Source organism: Pteropus vampyrus, unplaced genomic scaffold (assembly GCF_000151845.1).
Source record: "Pteropus vampyrus isolate Shadow unplaced genomic scaffold, Pvam_2.0 Scaffold215, whole genome shotgun sequence".
NCBI classification, from domain to species: Eukaryota; Metazoa; Chordata; class Mammalia; order Chiroptera; family Pteropodidae; genus Pteropus; species Pteropus vampyrus.
The window spans coordinates 2010549-2031293 of NW_011888996.1; the positions used below are offsets into that span (position 1 = coordinate 2010549).

General features: G+C 41.1%; 1 protein-coding gene and 1 pseudogene across 1 annotated transcript in view; both read left to right on the top strand.

Annotated features, from left to right (window-relative positions):
* Window positions 1-20745, top strand: part of CPQ (carboxypeptidase Q) — a 357555-nt gene that overhangs the window by 310342 nt on the left and 26468 nt on the right. The gene's annotated exons all lie outside the window — the stretch shown is intronic.
* Window positions 45-2451, top strand: LOC105300619 (annotated as a pseudogene).

Genomic DNA, 20745 nt, shown 5'->3' on the forward strand with positions numbered 1-20745 from the left:
CACCATATCCCCCGCGCCGCCACCATATCCCCCGCGCCGCCCCCATGCTCAACATTCCACAGACCTCTGCAAGCCAAGCCCGCAGCTCCGCAGGGGCACAGCCCAGGCACTTGGGTCAGGGTCCACACCGTACAGTCTCGCTGAGCCGGCCCTCACTTTGGTAACAAGTGAAAAGCCAACTGAGCAGAACAACTATAGTAACCTTCCACATGAAGGAACACATACTCCACTGTGTGAATAGTTCTCCCTCATCAGCCAGATCCCATCAGCCAGGTCCCAGCGGCAGCCCCAGTGACGTGGACTCAGCCTATTTTCCTGGTTCTTCTATGTCATCATCTTTAGACAATGATGAAGGCACTGGAGGAGCTGCAAACCATATCAGTGGGAACAAAACTGGCTGGGAGGAGACAGAAAGCCACTCGGAGCCTCAAGCATGGGAAGACCCAGGAGACCAAATAGGCAGAAGGTTCATTAGGCAGCCAGCTCACTGCAGGAAAGGGGATACAGATCCACACTGTCTACCCCACCAGGAACCACATGGACATCATCACCCCACTCCTACTCCCTGTCTTGCCCCAGGTGCTCAGAGTGGCCAAGCACTGGCACAAGAAGGGGCTGATGTATCTATATTTCTTTCATGTCCTGATGAAGAGTAAAATCAAAATTGCTGTTTCTTTGAAAATGAACCCAGTAAACATCTGCCTCCCGCCACCCTGCTCCATAGGCCAGTTTGTCAATATGTATACAGAGTCCTATTTAGCTTGGGAGAAAGTGGAAAGAAAATGGAAAGATTTGCTTTTAGGAAGAACAGACTTCCACCAGAATTTTCACCAGTGACTGTTAAGGAGTGGGCAGCTTACAAAGGGAAATCTCTGCAGAGCCCAGAGCTGGTGGAAGCTCTTGCCTTCAGGGAGTGGACCTGCCCCAACCTGAAGAGGCTCTGTCTGGGGAAGGCAGAGAGGACAAGAACTGTAGGATGAGGACCTTGCTGGCCTGCATGAGGTCAGACACGCTAGCCATGCTCCAGCTGCCAGCATGCCCACTCATCTCATGGTGCTGTGCTTTGTCTTATGGTGTATACATGGTGCAGTGGTCTGGAGCACGGATACTGCATTGTCAGGACCTGGGTGCCTTCTTGGCTCAGGCATTGTCTCCCAAACTCTACAAGCCCAATCAGCTGCAGGAGCTCAAGACTGAGAAACTTGACTCTGAGAGAGGAGTTCCCAACCCCTGCCACAGACTGGTACCCATCTGTGGGCTCTTAGGATTCAGGATGCACAGCAGGAGGTGAGCATCAGGTGAGCAAGTGAAGCTTCATCTGTATTTGCAGCCACTCCCCAGCGCTAGCATCACTGCCTCAGCTCCACCTCAGATCATCAGGCATTAAATTCTCATAGGACCACCAGTCCCTGGCACCAAAAATGTTGAGAACCACTGATCTAGAGGCATTCAGCTATCAACTCTCTTCACGAGTGGTGTGGGCATGGCCCTATTTTCAAATGAAGTGTGTGGCTAGCCTGTGCCCTGGGAACACTGCTGTCCCTGAATATTTCGGATGAGAAGCTCTTCTAGTCCAAATTCCTCAAAGCAAGCCAGGAAAAGACCCCATTCATGGACCTCTGTGATGGTCAGGCCGAGCAAGCTCCCAAGGCAGAAAAGATGCTTCAGAGCATCCTGAAAGCGCTGCTGAACTTCTCCTGGCAGAGCCTCCTGCTCTTCTTCCCACTGCCCTTGGAACTACCTTTCTACCCAGCCTCTGTTTACTGGACACCTCCCCACTCCAGCTCAGGGCCTGGGGTGAGGCTTTTCAGGGGTCTGTGGCTTTGGAGGCCCTTTTGGGGAAACTGTAGCAACAGGCATTTTCCATGTGCCTTCCACATGGCGACATCAGGATACTGTGGAGCCTTCTCAAGCACTGACAGCAGCAGGACTAGTGGGTCACAGGGCAGAATCCAACCTATACCTTCTCAGGGAGGGAAGCTACAAATAGCCAGCACCATGGTGGGCCCCCGGGCTGGGTGCAGAGGGGCAGTGGAAGCTGAGGGCATCAGAGAGGAGTTATTTCCACCTGGTGATCAGATCATTTGGAAGAGGTGGAAGGGAGTATGGCAGAGGTTACAAACACCAGGGTGCGATTCAGGGCGAGCCTCCTTATGCTGCTTCAGCAGAGGAAGTGGCCAAAGAACTGAAATAAAGATCCTAGGAATCCAAGCCCTCAGCCCTGTCTTCAGACAGGTCCCTGGCTGAAAATGGAGTGGTGGCCGAGGATAAACCGGCTTCCCAGATGGAGGGGTGTGCGGGCAACGCCAGGGCCTCAGCCACTTAGAAAGTGCCTTGAACAATGACTCTAAGACATGCAATACCAATCCTCACTTAAATTCACTAAGTACAGACAGTGCTTGCCGGGGAGCTGATGCTGTGGAGGCAGCTCTCTTAAAGCAGGAAGAATAAACTTATTTTATATGGAGAGTGAAGGAGGCTGGAAGGATAAGGATTTAGTAATATCTGGAGAGAAGTCCTACAGCTATGTACATTGTTTTCCTTTCCGTAAGAGAAAAATGAGGACTTTGGAAATTCAGATCCCTCTTTGATATCAGAGATTTAAACAATACATTTTTAGCTTTAACCAATTGTAGTCGAAATGCTACAATAAAACAGAGAGAAAGAAAATGAAGAGTGTTTGACCTCCACACAAAATGAAGTACACACACAGTTTAAACTGGTTATGACAAAAGCCTATAGTTGTGTTTCTTGAACAAATTTTGGCAGTCTTTAAATATATAGTATCTTAAAATATCATTTTTAGCATTTGGCACCATATGTATGCCATTATCTTTGATTTCGTGGTACTGTTCACAAAAAAAAAAAGCTTTATTTAAGACTTCGATTTTATGGTTATGAAAGAAAAATAAGGTACAAGCACAGCTTTTCTTTCTCACTTAAATTTCATCACTGTTAACATGATTCTTTTTGTGTTAAAAGAAAAAGTGCAGCTATCAAAACTAAAAAATTATAGAGTAATATTGCCATTCTGCTGATTTTAAATATGCGGTACATCATACATTCTTTATAAGCAAGTTAAATGGAGATAAAGTTGAAATCATAGAAGATGCAAATGACTTTTCAAAATCAACACAATGTGTTCCGCAACTTTTTGCGACTTGATACCACACATCTGTGATCAATGAGCTGTGTGGTTTTGAATCAGATGTAGGCCATTAGTGCTTCTTGAGCTAAACTTCTGCATGGTTCATAATTTTTTAAATGTGTAGTTAATATGCATGTTTTTGTCCTTTCTTCCATTTTTACCAGTACATTTGCCAAACAAAAGTGCTAATGGTCAGTGATAGTCCTATAAAAGATGTTAACTCTGTTTCATCATTGATCTTGCTCTAACCTTAAAATTTTGTGATTATTGACCCCTGTTGCATTTATTCCAAACTCCCCTGCCCCAAAATGATCTAGCTGTTCCAAATATCAGCATTACCCTGGTGTGTTCACTGCCATGTATATTATTGTTCTTTGCTGCTGTTTTATCCCTTCATATTAGCAAAATATGAAATTCTGTGGGAAAAAATCTCTTTGATCTTTAAAAAAAAAACTCCTCTTCTGTAGCAGGAAACAAATTTGCCTGTTTTTGAGAACTTTCCCATCAAGAATTTAGTAGAAGCAGGTGTACTTATATCATTTTGATGTTCTTGTTAATGTTTCCAAACAGCGTACTTCGAAATCAGAAGCACTTCTTATTCATTTTCATATAACTCTCCTGCTGCTCTTCTTCACACATTAGTGATCAGAAGCGAGATGTGATTCCCCAGTCCCCACCCACAAGCCTGAGGAGGCTCTTACTGTGAGTTGAAGGAAGTTTCGCCCTAACTCAGGGATTGTGCGAAGATGAACTGCTTTTTGACCGACTGTAGATGGGTTGTGCTGTGCTGTATTGAAGGCCGTTGAATGCAACTTACAGTGCTTAATAAAAATCTTTATTTTTTTCGTATTAAAAAAAAAAGAAAGAAAAGTGAAGATGTACGAAGATGGTAGAGTTGAGCCATGAAGAGTTACAGACTTCAAATAAGTGGAGGAGAGAGGGGCAGGCAGATCAGACGAGGAGAGAAAAAGAGAAATAATAGAGGAGGGAATTACAGTGGTGCAGCGGGGAAAGGAAATTCACTTGAGTGAGAGGAGTCCCATGGGGATGTAACAGACTAGGCCGATCAGGCATGAGAGGACATACTTAGTCATGCCATCCGGGTTTGTGTCCTAGCTCTGCCATTTACTCAGTGGCATCGTTTAGCTTCATTTAATATCTATTATTTGGGAATAATACTACAGGACATATATTAAATAAAAATCAAGATGGTCTGATGGCTGAAAAAGTTATAAAGTTTAGCTACTTAGAAGATAGTGTTATTATTGATATTGTTGGTGAAAACGATGTTCTGGGTGGCCTTTTGATTCTAGTGGTTTTCTTAGAGTGGAAAATGGTTCATAGAATGGCCCCAGGATGTGTGTCTTGGAAGAAATAGTTAAAAAGATGAAATCTAATGATTGCTTATTGAATAATTTCAAAACAGGACAAGTAAGAAAATTATTTTAAGATTCCTAAATAAGTTTCAGAAATGATTTGAAGTTAAACTTGTGTAATTAATTTAAATTATTATGAATTATATACACAGGCATTTCACAGAGTTATAATGTGGGAAGTAAAGATCCATTCATTCACTGAGTCAGTGAAGAAACTTGATTAGAATAATATCCAACCATGCTTGTATTGTTAAAGAATGTTAGACAAAGCTTTACTTTTGTTAATGATTCTTGGCACGTATAACATTCTTTATCTTCAGAGAACTTGACAAACATTGATTTAAACTTCTTTTCAGATATATTCTCAAATTAAAGTCATTGTTTCTGAGTATGCCTAGAAGCAAAAAGTAAGATTTGCTGGTTGTCAGTTGAAGCTATTGAAGAAGCAGAAGTAAAAACTGCATATTCATGGGGTAGAGATAGTTTCAGAGATTATGGCATTGTCTTAAGACAAGTTTGGACAGTATGTTCTGCCCACACTTGATCAGATTATATAGATGGTTTCAGCAAATGCACAGCACTCCTACCAAACACCTACCAACACCTCTATTTTGAGCCCAAAGTACTAACAAATCACATATTCTTTCCAGCTTAATCATCATTTAGCCAGTCATTCTTTTTGCTCTATAGAGTTCTAGAAGCCAGTACCAGTAGGGCAAAGTTGGCACGGGCAAAATAAAATATGCCTACTATCCTAGAGTAAAGGATGGCTCTACAAAGTTCAAACAAAGAAAACCCCTTATCACTGTTAACGGCCTGCAATATGTAAGGGCATATGATTCAAATACACAGATGCAGGACTTATATGAAAGTAATGTCTCAACTTCCCTTCCTACATATTGCTTTCTTCATTTATTGTCCCTTCATTATTGATTCATTTGACTGGTGATCTCTCGATCTCTCTCGATCTCTCTCTCTCTCTCTCTCTCTTTCTTTCATTCTATTTACTGATAGGTCACCTTATGTTGGGTGCTAAAGAGAGAAAAAAAGGTATATCAGACCTCCTTCCTATTCTGGACAAGCGTACAGTATATGATATAGTGAGGGAGATAAGATCTAGCTATGTGAACCAGTCAAATCCTGCTCTTTTAAAAATTAATGTCATCATTTGAGGTTTGTTTTAAAAAGGAAAAAAAGAAAAAAGGATATGTTTCTTTCTGAGTTTTTAAAGCCACTTCTGATTTCAAGAAAACTGCTGGGTGAATTTCTTGTTGGCTCAGTTATGATAGAAGCTAGAAGCTAAGGAGACCTAAGAAACCAAAACACTTAATTACTAAATTACCCCCATGCAACGTGATGGGAAAATCAGGCGAGGACCAGAGTGGTTTTTGTTCAACAGGAGTGTTTCGCACATTGCTGTTTCTCTCTGTTCCGTGTGTAACTGACGGTCGGCTGCTTCGCCACATTGACAGTGTGTCCTTTCACTTACCTCCCTTTACTTGCAGTTTCAAAGATTCCGATTTTGGTGTTTTTATTAGAAACGTGGTTTGGGGGTCAGAAAGGCCTGAGTTCAGGTATTAGCTGAGGCAGCTTCTTAATCTCTCTCACTCTCGATGTCTACATCTGTAAAATGAGCAAATTAAAAATAGTTCCTCAAAAAGGTTTCTGGAAGGATGAGGCCAGGTGGTCCAATAAAGTGCCCAGCACTGTGCCTAGACCCTGTAAGCACAGCATAAATGGAGTCTGTCATTACCACCGGTAATGCTTAGCTGGTGTATTAGTTTCCTGTTGCCCCTGTAACAAATTGCCACAAATTTAGTGGCTTAAAACAACACAACATTTTTCTTTGTAAGTTCAGGAGATCACAAGTCAGTAATCAGTTTCACTGGACTAAAATTAAGGTGGTTAAGTTTAGCAGGGGTGATTCTTTGTGGAGAGTCTGAGAGGAAAATCCACTTTCTTGCCTTTTTCAGCTCCTAGTGCCTTTTGGCCTCTTCCTCCATCTTCAGAGTGCATCCGTCTAATCTCTGCTTTTCTCATCGTACTGCGTTCTTTTCTGGCTCCTTCTAGGTCCTTTTTATAAGGGCCCTTCCATTTACATTGGCTCCACTCAGATAATCCAGAATAATCTCAAAATCTTTAGTCACATCTGCAAAGTCCCCTTTGCCATATAAAGTAACATTCACGGGTTCTGAGGACTAGGATTGTGGACATATTTGAGAGCCATTATTTAACCCACCACATTGACTAAGATTATTGAATATCACTGAGATAATTTGTTCCATATTGCTATGAAGCAGAGTGGTGAGTATAAATTCTGAGGACCTAAGAGCTTGAGATGCTAACCGAACAAATCATTTAGAAAACTCAAGAGTTTTTTTCCTGTAACTTTCATTCTCTCCTTCCATCTCTGTCTTATCTCTACTTATGAAGGGAGATATTATTCAAAAATGTGGAATAGAAGGATGTGATACTCAAACTCAGATAGGCCTGAGTTCACAGTCCAACTCTACAACCTGGTGGCTGACTGGGTTACCTTGGGAAAATTACCTGATTGCCTTGGGTTGTATTCCCCCAAAGGCATTCCCTGAAACAAGGTTTTGAGACAGAAACTTTATTTGAAAGGTGATCCCAGGAAGCACTGATGGGGAGTGAGGAAATGAGGCAGAGAATGGAAGGAGGCCAATAACCTGCGTATAATTGAGCAAGTTACTCCTGTGGGCCACTGGGTGATCTCTGAGATCTGGGAGACGGTGCTGAACATACCTAGCAGGTACCCAGCCTGTGGGGAGAGGAAGCTTGCATTATTCACCAAGGGCTGATTCCAGGAACATTATTTCCAGCACTTATAGCCTGTTGTGCTCCAGGGGAGAGTGTTTGCAGTAGGACACCCACGTCTAGTGAGGAAAATGAATGGCGTGGGGCTCTGAGTGGAGACTGACAGCATCTGCTGGCATAACCTCTCTGATCTTCAGTGCCTCCTCTGAAAACTGAGGACAATAGTACTCACTTTGCACAGACTTTGTGAAAATTAACAATTGCATGTTAAAGCACCAGTAATATGCCTAGCATATAATCACTCAATAACTGTTAGCTCTTAAATAATTATATCAAAGACTTCTCTTTAGTTTTGCTTATGAAATTCATTTACATTTGGGACAGTCACTTGCCATTTTTGAGCCCCCAGTTTTCTAACTCTAAAATCAGAAGAGAGCAAACTAAACCATCTCGTTGCATAGTCTCATGACTAATAATCCGATTCTTTGTGGTTTCGTTTCCTATGTCCTTTGTCCTCTATGTCGGTGACTGTGAACTGATGGGCTGATTTGGTCATGTGTGACTCAGGTTATTTTTGATAAATCATGATAGCCTATGAAGAAGTTTAGAGGTAAGGGTTTCCTACTTACCTGACAACTTCACTATAGGTTATAATGCACAAAAGTCTCAGGCAAATACTGTTGCATATAAAACATTCTTTCAGTAGACATATATTAGTAAGCAGATACACACATGCAGTTCAGGTGACCTGTTCTATCGACTTGAGCATGTTCCAGCTCCATTTCTAGGTGCCATAACTCTTCCATTTTACCCAAATATTCACTGAATGCTATCATGGAGATTCCAGGGACAGGATTTCATCATCCCTATTTCTAGTATCAGAGATCCAGGATCATCCAGTGATCCTAGCTGAGCATAGGACTATTTAGGGATTTAGCCTAGATTTAGCATCATGAATGAGGTTAACAGCTATAGACTTAATTGGATTCTTATGCCCTTATGGAACAAGCATGGGGAGTGTCTCTAAAATATTTCTGCCAACCCACATATAAATATAATGAATACTTTTAATTCAACTAATGAGAACCCATTTCTAACATTCACTATGTTGCAAAACAGACTTTTAACAATTAAAAAAATTCTGATTTTCAGTATGTTAATTAGCAAAGCATAACTTGCGAATTGAGAGACACAGAAAACAGAAACCCGTGGTAGCTAATTAGGAAGACCACGCCTGCCTTGTGCTTTCTGCATTAGCAGGCAGACAGCACCCGAGTTACAGCTTAACCTAAATAACAGCCACATAGTATCGCACTGCACACGCCGATGTATTTTTTTTGTAGTAAAACACATAACATAAAACTTACCCTTTTAACCACTTTTATGTGTACTGTCCTGTGGCATTCAGTACATTCATATTGTTGTCCATTACCGCCATCCATCTCTAGAACTTTTTTATCTCCCCAAACTGAAGCTCTGAACTCTGTACCCATAAAACAATAATAACAATAACTCCCCATTCTCCTCTCTACCCAGTCCTTGAAAACGACCCTTCTACTTTTGTTTCTATTAATTTGACTACTCTAGGTCCCTTAAGTAAGTGGAATTATACAATATTTTTACTTCCGTGTCTCGCTTATTTTACTTGGCATGATGTCTCTAAAGTTCATTCATGTTGTAGCATATGTTAGAATTTCATTTCTTTTTAAGCCTTAATAATATTCCATCGTATGTGTAAAACATGTTTTGTTTATCCATCAATGGACGTTTAAGTTGATTACACCTTATGGCTGCAATGAATAATGCCACCAAGAACACTAGTGCACAAATATATGCTGAAGTATTTTTAAGTAAATTACAGATATAACAGTCTGGTACTTTTATGAGGAACCTAAAGAACTAAGCAGCTAATACAGGCAGAATACTGCCTAATCTTTAGTGTTACTACAGTGCAGTAAAGCACTTGTAACTTCTTCAATACCTTAGTACAACTGAAAACATTGCTCTTATGGATCTTCAAGCTAAGGTTTTTGAAGAAGACAATTTGAAACTCTTGATTTGGTATCATAAGATTGATTTTATATTTCATCTCTAAAATAACTTTTCAAATACCACTCAACCTATAGTTATTTAATTTCCCATATAGTACTTTCATTCTGCTAAAATCACATAAATTTACATGGCTATTTTGTAATTCCACTTGGTTTCCAGGATGCAGTAGCATAAGACATTGTGTTCTGTGACCTCAACCCTTTGGTCAGTGAATGCTAAAATGTGTCCTCTTCTTGCATACCACTGGGATGGTGTGATACTTTATAGATTTATATTAACCTCCCTCTGCAAGACATGACTATGAAGAGTGTCTTCTCTGAATTCCGTGATAGCCACAAATGAATATAGTGAGTTACATATGGGCAGGGATGGGGAAGTTTGGATTCTGTGCAGGAGGGATTGTTTGTTTCCTTAATTTATGTGTGTGAAAATATGTGTTTGACAGGAAAACCAAGGACCAGGCACTGTGCTTACTTATAGGACATGCCTGCCAGAAAGCATCTGATCAGACTTCTGGATCTGTTATCTATTAATCTGTCTATCCGTGATTTGCTGGGAAAGATGTGGGTTTCCTAAGTGATGAGTTCATGGGTCTCACCCCTATCGCTTCCACTGATAGACTGCAAGGCCTTGGAAAAGCTGGCCTTGGACTTCGATGGCATATTTAATAACACATTTTTATTGAGCAGCTACTCTGTGTCAGGCACTCCGCCAGAGGCTTAGAAGGCCTTGGTAAGTGAATCAAAGCTCCCCACTCTAATGGCACTCAGATTCTAGCTGATATGGTTGCCCTAGCTACATGTGGCTATTTAAGTTAAAATGTAAATTTAAGTTAATTAAGTGAAATTAAAAATTCAATTCTTTAGTTGCACTAGCCACATTTGAAGGGCTCAATAGCCACATGTGGTTGGTGGCTACTATATTGGACACTGCAGATATAGGATATTTCCATCCTCACAAAAAGTTCTATTGGATGATGATTTAGGAAAGACAGATAGAGTGTTAGAAGGTAATATTATGGAGAAGAGAAAAGTAGAGAAGTGTAAGGGGAGCTGGAAGTGCTGGCAGTGGATGGAAAGAGATTGTAGAATTAACAGGGTGGTCAGGGTAGCTGTTTCTGAGAGGTGAGATTTAATTAGACTCGAAGGAGGTGAGCATGTTAGCTAAGCAGATAACTTCTACAGTAACAGGAGCAAAGGCAGAATGTGTGGGTGCTGATGCCAGTGAGGAAGACATGGTAGGGGGGTGGGGGAGGGTGGAATTTCTCATCTCATTAATCAGTACTCATTTCCAAAGGATCCTTGACTGCGAACGCCTTGCCAGAGTGCTGTTTCAGGTCAAGGTTGACTTATTTTGGTTAATTTCCTTTCTACTTAAGGACTCACTGATGATTCACTGTTTTTAAGGTATATTCAGTAGTTATATGCCGCATTATATAGCTCTTTCACTTGAACAATTTCTCTATGAAGAAATCGAGGCACAGAGAGGCAATAGTTTGTCAATAGTATACAATCAGTAAGTGGTAGCAACAGTTCTGTTGCCATTTCCTTCTGACTCATAATATCAAAAACTCCCACTGGGCTGTTCGAATATATTTCTTGATATAGGAGTCTGGGAGTCCTTAAATAAGAATTCCGATTTTAAATTCTTGAAGGAATTATTTCAATAAAGAAATCAACAAAAGAACTAGAAAGTGAGTAAAAACAAACCAACTCCTTTCTTTTCATAAATTTTATTTTTGAAGTGTCAAACCATGTGACTTCTTTTCAGATCCTGAAACCTATGACATTTCGTGCCCTTTGTCTAATGCAATCACTATATGAATAGTAAATAATTTCAACAATTACTTCTGTGCACCCACATGCTACCCCGATTGGAAGGAAGCCTTTGGGAGGGGTGGTAGAATGAGGAACTGAAGTAAGGCTCTTTGTTGATAAAATAAAAATAAAATCTTCTTTTGTGTTACTCATAGAGACTTAAGATCGACTTTAAAACACACCCTGAAGCATTTTCAAATTTATAGAATAAAAGGAGTTAAATATACCATATAACATAGTATTTAAAATAATACTTTGTAACCAAAGCTCAGGTCAACTTTCTGTTCACCTAGGGAGAGAGTGAAACTTGTAGGTGGGAACATTCCACCAAATTTTCTCAAAGACTTCAGCCTTTGGCTCAGCCTCTCTCACTACACACCTTCTGCCATCATTCTTAGTGACTCCAGCTTCCAATGCTGAATGTCATCACCACTCAGCCCATCCATCAGCATACCTTGGAACTCATCATTCAGAGCTACGCTTCTCTAAACATCTTGATCCATAAAACCACCTTCACTGATCAACACTGAATAACCTTAAATTTATCGAATTTCTTATGGCTCTTGAACCTGCTCCTCTTCTTCCTGACTCCCAGACCCTTGACCCTTTAGTAATCAGCCCTGCCCTATATCATACCTCCATTTAGCCATGATCCATTTCAAGTATGTTCTCAATTAGCCATTCTCCATGGCTTTCCAGTCCCCAGCTTAGGCAATTATTTTCTTTATCAATCAATACCATATAACTCTCATAATTTTTCCATTCATCTCAGGAAAACTCTCTTTCAAATTCTCTATAGCACCCTGTTCAGAAACTTTTTCATGCTTCTCAAACCCCAACCTGACCTCTTTGTCACTTGCACTGAAAGTCTCTTTCTTCGCGCAGTCTTGAGATGTTAGAGCACATCCGTCATGAGCTCTCATGATTTTCTTTTCCCCCACCATTCACAATTTCGCTCAGTTCTCCACCTTCTCTTCTCACAAAGAGGAAATGGGTTCCCCCTCACTTCTAAGGGGGAATCACCCCTGTCTACCAGCACCTTCATCTGTGAATGATCTTCTCTCTTCTATTTCTCTCCTTAAATGAGTCTGCCTTTTGACCTACAAACATACTACAAATAAAAAAATTCTCTAGACTTTTAAAGTCCTTTAAATTATTTTTCTGTTTCCCTTCTCTTTCTTGGTGACTCTTATGAGATATATAGTCAGTATTTTCTGCTCCTCCCACCCCATCCACTGTTATGACCTCGACTACCTTTCTGGCCTAAACTCCCATGCACCAAAATAACCCTTTCTGAAACCCACAATACACTTTTCCAACCCCTACCTTTTACCTCCCTGTTTTATTCTTCTGGATTGCCTTTCTCCCAGTCATTCTTTGAGGGTCACTCTGTGGAGCTTACTCAAGACAGCATTTCCGTAAAAACATGCTGTCCTTTACCTAATTCCTAATTTTTAAAAAAAAATTTTACTGACATATAATTGACATACAGTAAAATGCAACCAGTTGATAAATTTTGATTATCATGTATACCTGTGTAACCACCAATCAACCCCCAAACTCACCCCTATCTCCAGAGATAACTTCTATTCTAATCCCCAGAGGTTAGTTTTGCCTATGCTTGAACTTATATATAAATGAAATAACAGAGTATTGTGTCATATTTCTTTAGCACTACATACTGTTTTTGAGATTCATTCATGTTGTCGCATTTGTCCGTAGTTCTTTTTTATTGCTGAGTGCATTCCATTATATGAATATGCCACAATTTCTTTATCCATTTTTCTGTTAAACATACATTTAGTTTTCTTTTATTTTTTACATTTATGCATAAAGCTACTATGAACATTCTTATTTAGGTTTTTGTGGATATGTGTTTGTTTGTTTGTTTGTTTGTTTGTTTGTTTGTTTGTTTGTTTTTCATGGGGAAACATCTAGGAGAGGATTTGCTGGGTCAGAGGGTAGATGTATGTTTAACTTTGTAAGAAACGGCCATACTGGTTTTCAGCTGACTTTACATTTCCACCAGTCGTGTATGAGAGTTCTAGTTGTTCCACATCTCTTTGTGTTCTTACTTTTATGTCCTCATTCATACTTTTTATTGCCATGTTGCCCTGCATTATTAGAGCATCTTATCTTCACTTGACCAAGACTGCAGCTGTGCCTCAGTCATCTTTGTAAGCCCATAGTCTAGCCTTCCTTAGAGCTGGCTCTCTCTAAATCTGTACAAAACAGAACAAAATGGAACCCAGTGAAGGAGCCAGAGACTCTGGGAATCCTGCGCAGACAGCCCAGTGGCTCAACAAAATCAATGTGATCCAATTCTTCCGGCAGTGTATTATAATACTGCAGCCTAAATGTAGGACTCCAATGGCCATTTGTTACAGTCTTCAGGAAAGGCTTTTTACCAGATTCATAGCGGCAAGTGATACCAATTATTGGATTTCTTTTCCAACATAAAAAATAGCTATTTGCAGCCTTTTGAAGCTGGGTAAATGAGCCATTGATCTTACCTGTAGAACACTGCAGGGTATTTTTGTCCTGTCTTAACTTCCAATATTCTCTGATGGGAGCACACCTCTCCAGCCCAGCTAGTCTAATCATTATTACCTGGGCACACCCTGTTTATATCCTCCTCTGTGCCTTTCTCACAGTATAAGGAAGACTCTTATTTGGAATGCCCTCCCTTTTCCCATCTTAGAAACTAGGTCTTTAAGATCCTGGCACAAATGCCAACATCTCTATGAAGCTTTCCCAGATGCTTCATCCTTCAGTAACTCTTCTCTCCTAAGAATAATTTTAACTTTCCCAGGATAGGATGACGGCCCCCATCCTAGCTTCCAAGGCTTCTAGAGTAATAGGGGCATCCTAGGGCATAAGCGAGCTCTCTAAATGACAAGTGGCCGTGTTCCAGAAGGCCAGCTGCTATGCAGAACCTCTCTTTTGACATCCCTTGCTCAAAAAGCCACTCTACTTCTCACCATGTTTCATTGCTTCAGACCATGTTTCATCGCTCAGCAGCCAGTGGAGAGCCTGAGTTGCATTTAAGAGCTCATGGTAAAGCATTCAGTCCTCTGGATGTGTGGGAAGGCACTGAGTAATATGGCTCTGCCTCATGCTGTCAGTACAGGCTGTTCATTTTCCAAGGGAGACATGGAAATAGTTGGCTTAAATTTGGCAAATATCCTGAACAAGACAAGAGAGGGGGCCTAACAACCCTTCAGGTTGTCTTTGCTATGTTCTCTCTCACTCTCTCTCGAAACAAACCAGCACCTTGTCTCTTCCCTTATATGCTCTAGGCAGTTAGTTATCCCAGATGTCTTTCTGAAAGACAGCCTGGAAATAAGGATTGTCTACACTGGACTGCAGAAAACTCCTTCATCTTTAATGCTGGAAAATGAGAGGAGTTCATAGGAACATTACCTTCCCATGCTTCCTTATTTGCCCATTTGCTCATCTCTTTACCTGGTTATGGCACTCCATCTCTCCTCACTTCCTAGTCCCTGCAAAATATGTTTATTCATTAAAAACTATTTAACACCTTTTTAATTTTTAAAAAATTTTTTCACTAGGCGTTATGATAGGAGTTAGAAATCCAGCAATAGTCAAGGTGGAAATTGCGCTTACTTTTGTAGCTTACATTTCCCAGGAGATACAGATATACAAAGAGGCAACCACAGAGTAGTATCCTGACCGTCCTTACTAAAAGTACAGGGCGATGTAGGGACACATGGAAGGAGCACTGAGATCAGTCTCAGGAGGTCTGGGTAGGCTTTAAAGAAGAGGTGGCATTTAACTACTAAGAGTTACCCAGAAGCAGTTGAAAGACATGAAGATGGGGCGGGGAGATACTTCCCACGTGTGTGGGAACACCCAGGAACTGAGAGTGTGGCACAATAAGGAACTGAAAAAAAATGTTGTATGTTTGGAAAGCAGAATGCAAGACAGTGATGAAAAATGAAGCTGAGAGATGAGCAAGGGCATTATCATAACAGGCCTTTCGTGTAAGTTCTGATAAGCAGTAGGGGCTTCTGGTGGCAAAGGGGAGCCATTCTAAAGCTTAGGTAGGGGAGTGAGATAACTGCTTTTGTGTTTGGAAAGGTCACTCTGGCAGTAACTTTGATAGCACGGATTGGAAGAGCAAAGCTGGAACAGACAGGAAGACCAGACATGGGATGATGACGATCTCAGCAAGGGACATGGCAGGGTGAATGGAGAAGGTGGATTAACCGATGATGTTATGGCCAGGTGATGAGATATGAGAGCTGAGGGAGATGAAAGGGTAAAGGATGAGGCCAGGTTACAGGCGTGGTTTATGGTGATATATTCACAGAAGCGGGGAATGCAGGAGTTTCAGGTTAGGGGGCAGAGGCAAGACATCCTTCAGGTAGTTTGATATGTGTCTGGACCTCAGAAGAGGACCTGGCTACAGGGGTGTAAGTTATCAGAATTCAGTGGTCATGCTGCCATGAAAATGGGTTACACAGCCTGGAAGAGGAGAACTGACGACACTAAGAGACACATAGACAAGACTGGGAAGGGGCAGCTGGGAGGTGGGGCAAGCCAGGAGAGTGGCGTCACCCCGACCAGTGCCAAGGGAAGTTTTTCAAGGACAGATGGTCAACCAGGTCCAGTGTCCTAGAACGATACTCTATACCCATTGGCTTTTACAAGCAGAAAGGTGAGGTTGTCAAGTGTAATTTCAGGGGAATCGTGGGGGTGTAGTAGATTGAAAACTGAGTGGGAAGTGAGAAAATAAAAATGGCAAGAAAGGAAACTCACTCAGGAGGTTTGTCTCCAAAGGAAAGAGAGAGAGTTGTAGCCAAGAGGAATATAGGGTAAAAGAATGCGTTGTTGTTTTTTTTTAAGATGGAAGAAACTTAAACAGGGCTTCGATGTATTTTAGAATAAGGTAGGGAAATAAATAAATGAAGTGTGTAGTGAGAATCCTTTGTAGGAAATACAGCAAATAACAGATGGGAGAATATAGGCACTGTATTTGCTTGATAACAAAAAAATTCTCTGATGGTGGGCTGAATCCCCAGTTTACAAAAGGGTTAGCGAATCCAGTTCCATGTGGTAGAAGCAGGTCCTGGAACAGTCCATTCCCAGCTGGGAGTGGCCTTGGGCAAGTTACCTCATTTCTCCACCTGAAGTAGTTACTTCATTTCTCACACCCACCTCTTGATACTTCTGCAATCTCAAAAGACATATAAAGTACATAGAACAGTGCCTGACACACAGTAGGCAAGTGCTTAATAAATGTTAGCTATAATCATCAACTGAAGCTGAGAGTTCCAGGAAAATAACATACTAGTGACTTCTTACTCAGGCTGCTAAAGATACTGGAAAAAAAAAAAACATATTCCTGTGCCATTGTTTTCTAATTGTTGAAAATCAGACCTGTTCTCTAGAGCCGGGCCCATTCTGTCTGTAGAAACACTTAATGCTTGCACTGCTCGGCTTCAGCGGGGGCAGCAGGAGTGTCATCATGAAGGCAGTGCACGCACAGCTGAGAAATCCCTTTTGGGTTGCTACACTGTTTGCTTCCAGATCCTTTCCTCTGGTTTTCTAATGAGAGTTCCCCTTTCAGGAGAGGTGCCAAATGCTGGGGATTTCATAATACTCCCAACCCCAGGGACCAGATTCATGTAATTGCAGTGGTGGAGATTTGAATTGGCTTTTGAAGGGGCCCCATACTGTTTGTCTGTCAAATCGTCTGAATGTTAGGAGAGCTGAAGTTATAGGAGATGAAGAATGTGAGAGTTTGTTTCAGAGTAGCTGGCACATGGTCGGTGATCCATAGATGTTGGTTTCCTTTCTGGAAGGTACCAAGACTAGACTGTGTTTTCCTAAGGCAGCATGGCAGGGTGGAAGCCATATGGGATTTGCCCTCAAATTTCGGCTCTACTGGTGAGTAGCTTTATGAACTTGAGCTATTTAAATCTTCTTGAGTTTTTTTTTTCCTCATTAATAAATGAAGCCTGATAATACCCACTGCGCCAGTGTGTTTTAGGAATTAAATGAGACAACATATGTAGAAGTGCCTGGCACACAGTAGGCATTCAGTGTTTCTTCTTCTCCCTTCTCTGTGCCCCTGTTCTTGCTACTAGGTAACCATGTTCACTCTCACAGATCTGATTTTATTTCTTCACATCAAGTCAATAAATCAAGTAGCTAGTCACACTTCTCCTTGATGCATTAAATTCACTGCATGAAAGTTACACCACCACCTAGACTCTCCTCTGCCTTGTTAGACACCGCAGATCTTTGTGTGGCTGCAATAGAGATATTCTTGCCAGTTGTCAGTACTGAAATGATGTACTCCTTTATTCTTCAGTGAAATGTGTGTAGGCATTTTCTTTTCCCTGGTTGAACATTTGCCGTCTCTCCTTCAAAAACAATGCCCTCATCTTGTTTCCTCCCTCTGACCTGCCTCTTCTCCTCCCTCCAGCCCCCTAAACACCATCTTGTTTCCCTGTATTGTTTGCTTAATGGGCAATTTAATGAGTGTAGCATTTCCATTTTGAAATGCACAGAGCTCAAGACGAAAATTGGATTTCTCCCTGGACAGTTTCCATCCCCCATCCTTGTTTACGGCTTTCTCCCTCTTTTCTATTCTGCAACACAACTGAAATTTGCTGAACCCGAAAGGAGAGGAAGGAGTTATGAAAGGAGAGGCAATCTGCTTTCTCATTGTTTCAGGAAGAGCTTATTAGTGACCTGCTCACTAGAAGAGACCAAGTGCTCTAAAGATACTCCGAGTGTGTCTTCTGTTTCCACAAAGCCCAAGGCCCTGAGCATACAATGCATGACAGAATCTAATTACCAGGATAATTATTGTTACCTGCACTGTCCAACTGTTGTGTTTTGTAATCAAAAGCTATATTGGCAGGTGCGAGTTTGAGCCTGCTAATAACTCAGAGAAGCTGTTGAAGGCTTTCAACCTGAAGCAATTTTACTCTAGCTAGTGGACATGTGTTGCTCAGATCTTATGTTATCAGAATGTTTGGGGATAGGGAGACTATACCAGAGCACTCCAACAGACACACAGACATCAGTCACCCAGTAGAAATATCCTCAGCTGACTCAGGTACTCGTGTTTCTGAAACTGGATTTCATAGCAATTTCAAAAAACTCTGTGCCATTTTTGAATTTGTTCTCTTTAAATCATTGATCAGTACCTGACTTCCACAGCTTTCATTTGGCATTCAATGAGGAGAAATCGATCTTCTCTGGAACGGCCAAGCTGTATACATTTGGTGAGTGCAGTGTGTGCTGAGTATTAGTGGGTGTTCATACCCCTCGCCACCTGCTTCATACTTATTCGGCACAGAGCTACAGATTGGCTCTCTGTTCCCCATTTCAACCAGCTCAGTTAACTTATACCTTTACCTCTCTGCCATAGCTTGCTGAGGAAATGGAGTTTCCACTTGAAAAAACAGATTTACTAAAAATTAAGCAACATGGTGAAAATTGGCTTTTAAAATGCTTACAGAAACTCTAAGTGGAAAATAAGGAAGACATTGCCAAAGAGAAAGAGGAATTAGATAGTAAAGACAAGGACAACTAAAAGGAGACAGTTAAAGTAGGTGAGGTTAACAGGAAATAAATTGGAAAGAGAGAAAAGGTCAAGGAAGGGGCAGAAGGGAAAAAAGACAGGAAAAGAAATGATACAGATGTGAGTATTGCACTCAATGAATGAAATAGAAAAGGCGAAGGCCAAAGTAAGAATGATGGATTAAAAATCAGAAGACATCTAGAGCTCGAGAATTGCAGGTTATAGGTGGCCTGGGATGGTGTGGAGAGGGTCTAGCTCTGAGCCTAATGAAATTAGGTATCTGAATTCCTTAGGACAGCCTGACAGTCAGGGAGACTGTCCCTGCATATCCTAAGTAAGACTCTAAAATGAGAGCCAGCCAGACACATTACTGGGTCTGGCCAGCCTATAATGGCAACAGATTCACTGATGCATATTTAAAGTGAACTTTCTAACCAAGGTCTTAAATAAACAGTCACCAGATGTAACTGAAAATTAGAATAAGGCTTTCCATGGTGAGTGCTTCTATAGGAAAAGTCTGAAAACTCTGCATGTTGCTTTTTCCAAAAGTTTTTAGTCATTTGCGGTATTTAACCTTGGCTTGTGTGTTAGCAACTGTTGCATTGCTGGACTGTGCGAATCCTTCTAGTATTTACTTTTAACATCCTGCAGGGCAGGGAGAGTGGCCAACACCTGTGGTGGAAGTGAAACCCCTTGGCAGGAACATTAACTCTATTAGTAACAGAAGAAACTTTGAGGGGCTTGGGCTCTAGTGGGACCACTAGAAACACCTTTCCCCAAAGCTTGGAGACCCAAAGCAGCCTTCTCATCCAGCCAAATTTGGAAAGCCAGAGTTGTCAGAGGAAGGTAGAGATTGTGGGAAGCCTAAGAGAAATCTCGGGAAGGTGTCCATTGGCCCACGGCCTGAGATCCAGAGTCTGGAAATTTGGCACCACCTCCTGGGCTTGCTTTGGACTCTCTGCTGGCCTGGATGCTCTGTTGAGTCTAGGAATTGATAATCACCACTAACTTGTAGAGAGTTTTCCATGTTGAACAGATGCCTTTTGTTACAGTTGGAGCTAAAAGCCCTTGTTGACGTGTTTCTTAAGTTAAGTGATAGATTACATTATTATTACCAATGAGTGGAAAATGTAACAGTAATAATCCAGACTGATTTATATTTTTCAATGAGCTGTCCTTTCATATATACACTTTGATATTTTACTATAGTTAGACTTGGTTTTCTACAAGATCATAAGGCCCTACCATGCTCAAGTGTCGCTGAGAAGTTGGACAGCCCTCTTGTTCTTTTCCCCAGTCTCCAGTCCACTTTCCAGATGAGGGTTATTACCTCCAGGTATGCAGAGTTATGGTCAGTGGTCAATACATTCAACGCATATTTTTCATCACTCAGGAAGAACCAGCTTATTACAGTTTGCCTGGGCCTTTTCTGGTTTGGACTATGAAAGTACCGCATTTCAGGAAACCACTGAGTCTCAGGCAAACCAGGACAATTGGTCACCCTGTCATCTACCATGTTCTGATAGAACTCTAATAGACCCTAGAAACAGGATGATTCCTACCCACTCATTTTAAAGTGCTAGTTAAAACTAAGGAGTCTTCTTTATCAGTTTATTTTCTTTCTGATGCACACATTCTCTGGATTAGAGGAGATAATTAAGTACTATAATTGAAGATGTAATTGTCAGACTGCATTAAAAAATAAAATTAAACAAAATGTAGTACAATATGCCAATAAGAATTTTTAATCCAGATTGGGATTTGAAAATTATATAGTCAAAACATAAAGTGAATAAAAATTATTATTCTGTTTTTGGATACTATTTATATTCTGTATTCTAGATACTATTTGGTACATCAAAGAGATCATTTATAAAATGGTAGCATTTCAGGAAGTTTAAAGAACGAAATACAATGACATACCATCATTCTATCTAGTTATACCTTTTTTTCTGGCAAGTGTTCACAGTAATGTGAAGAGATAGACAACCAGCCTGGAAGCCAACAGATGGC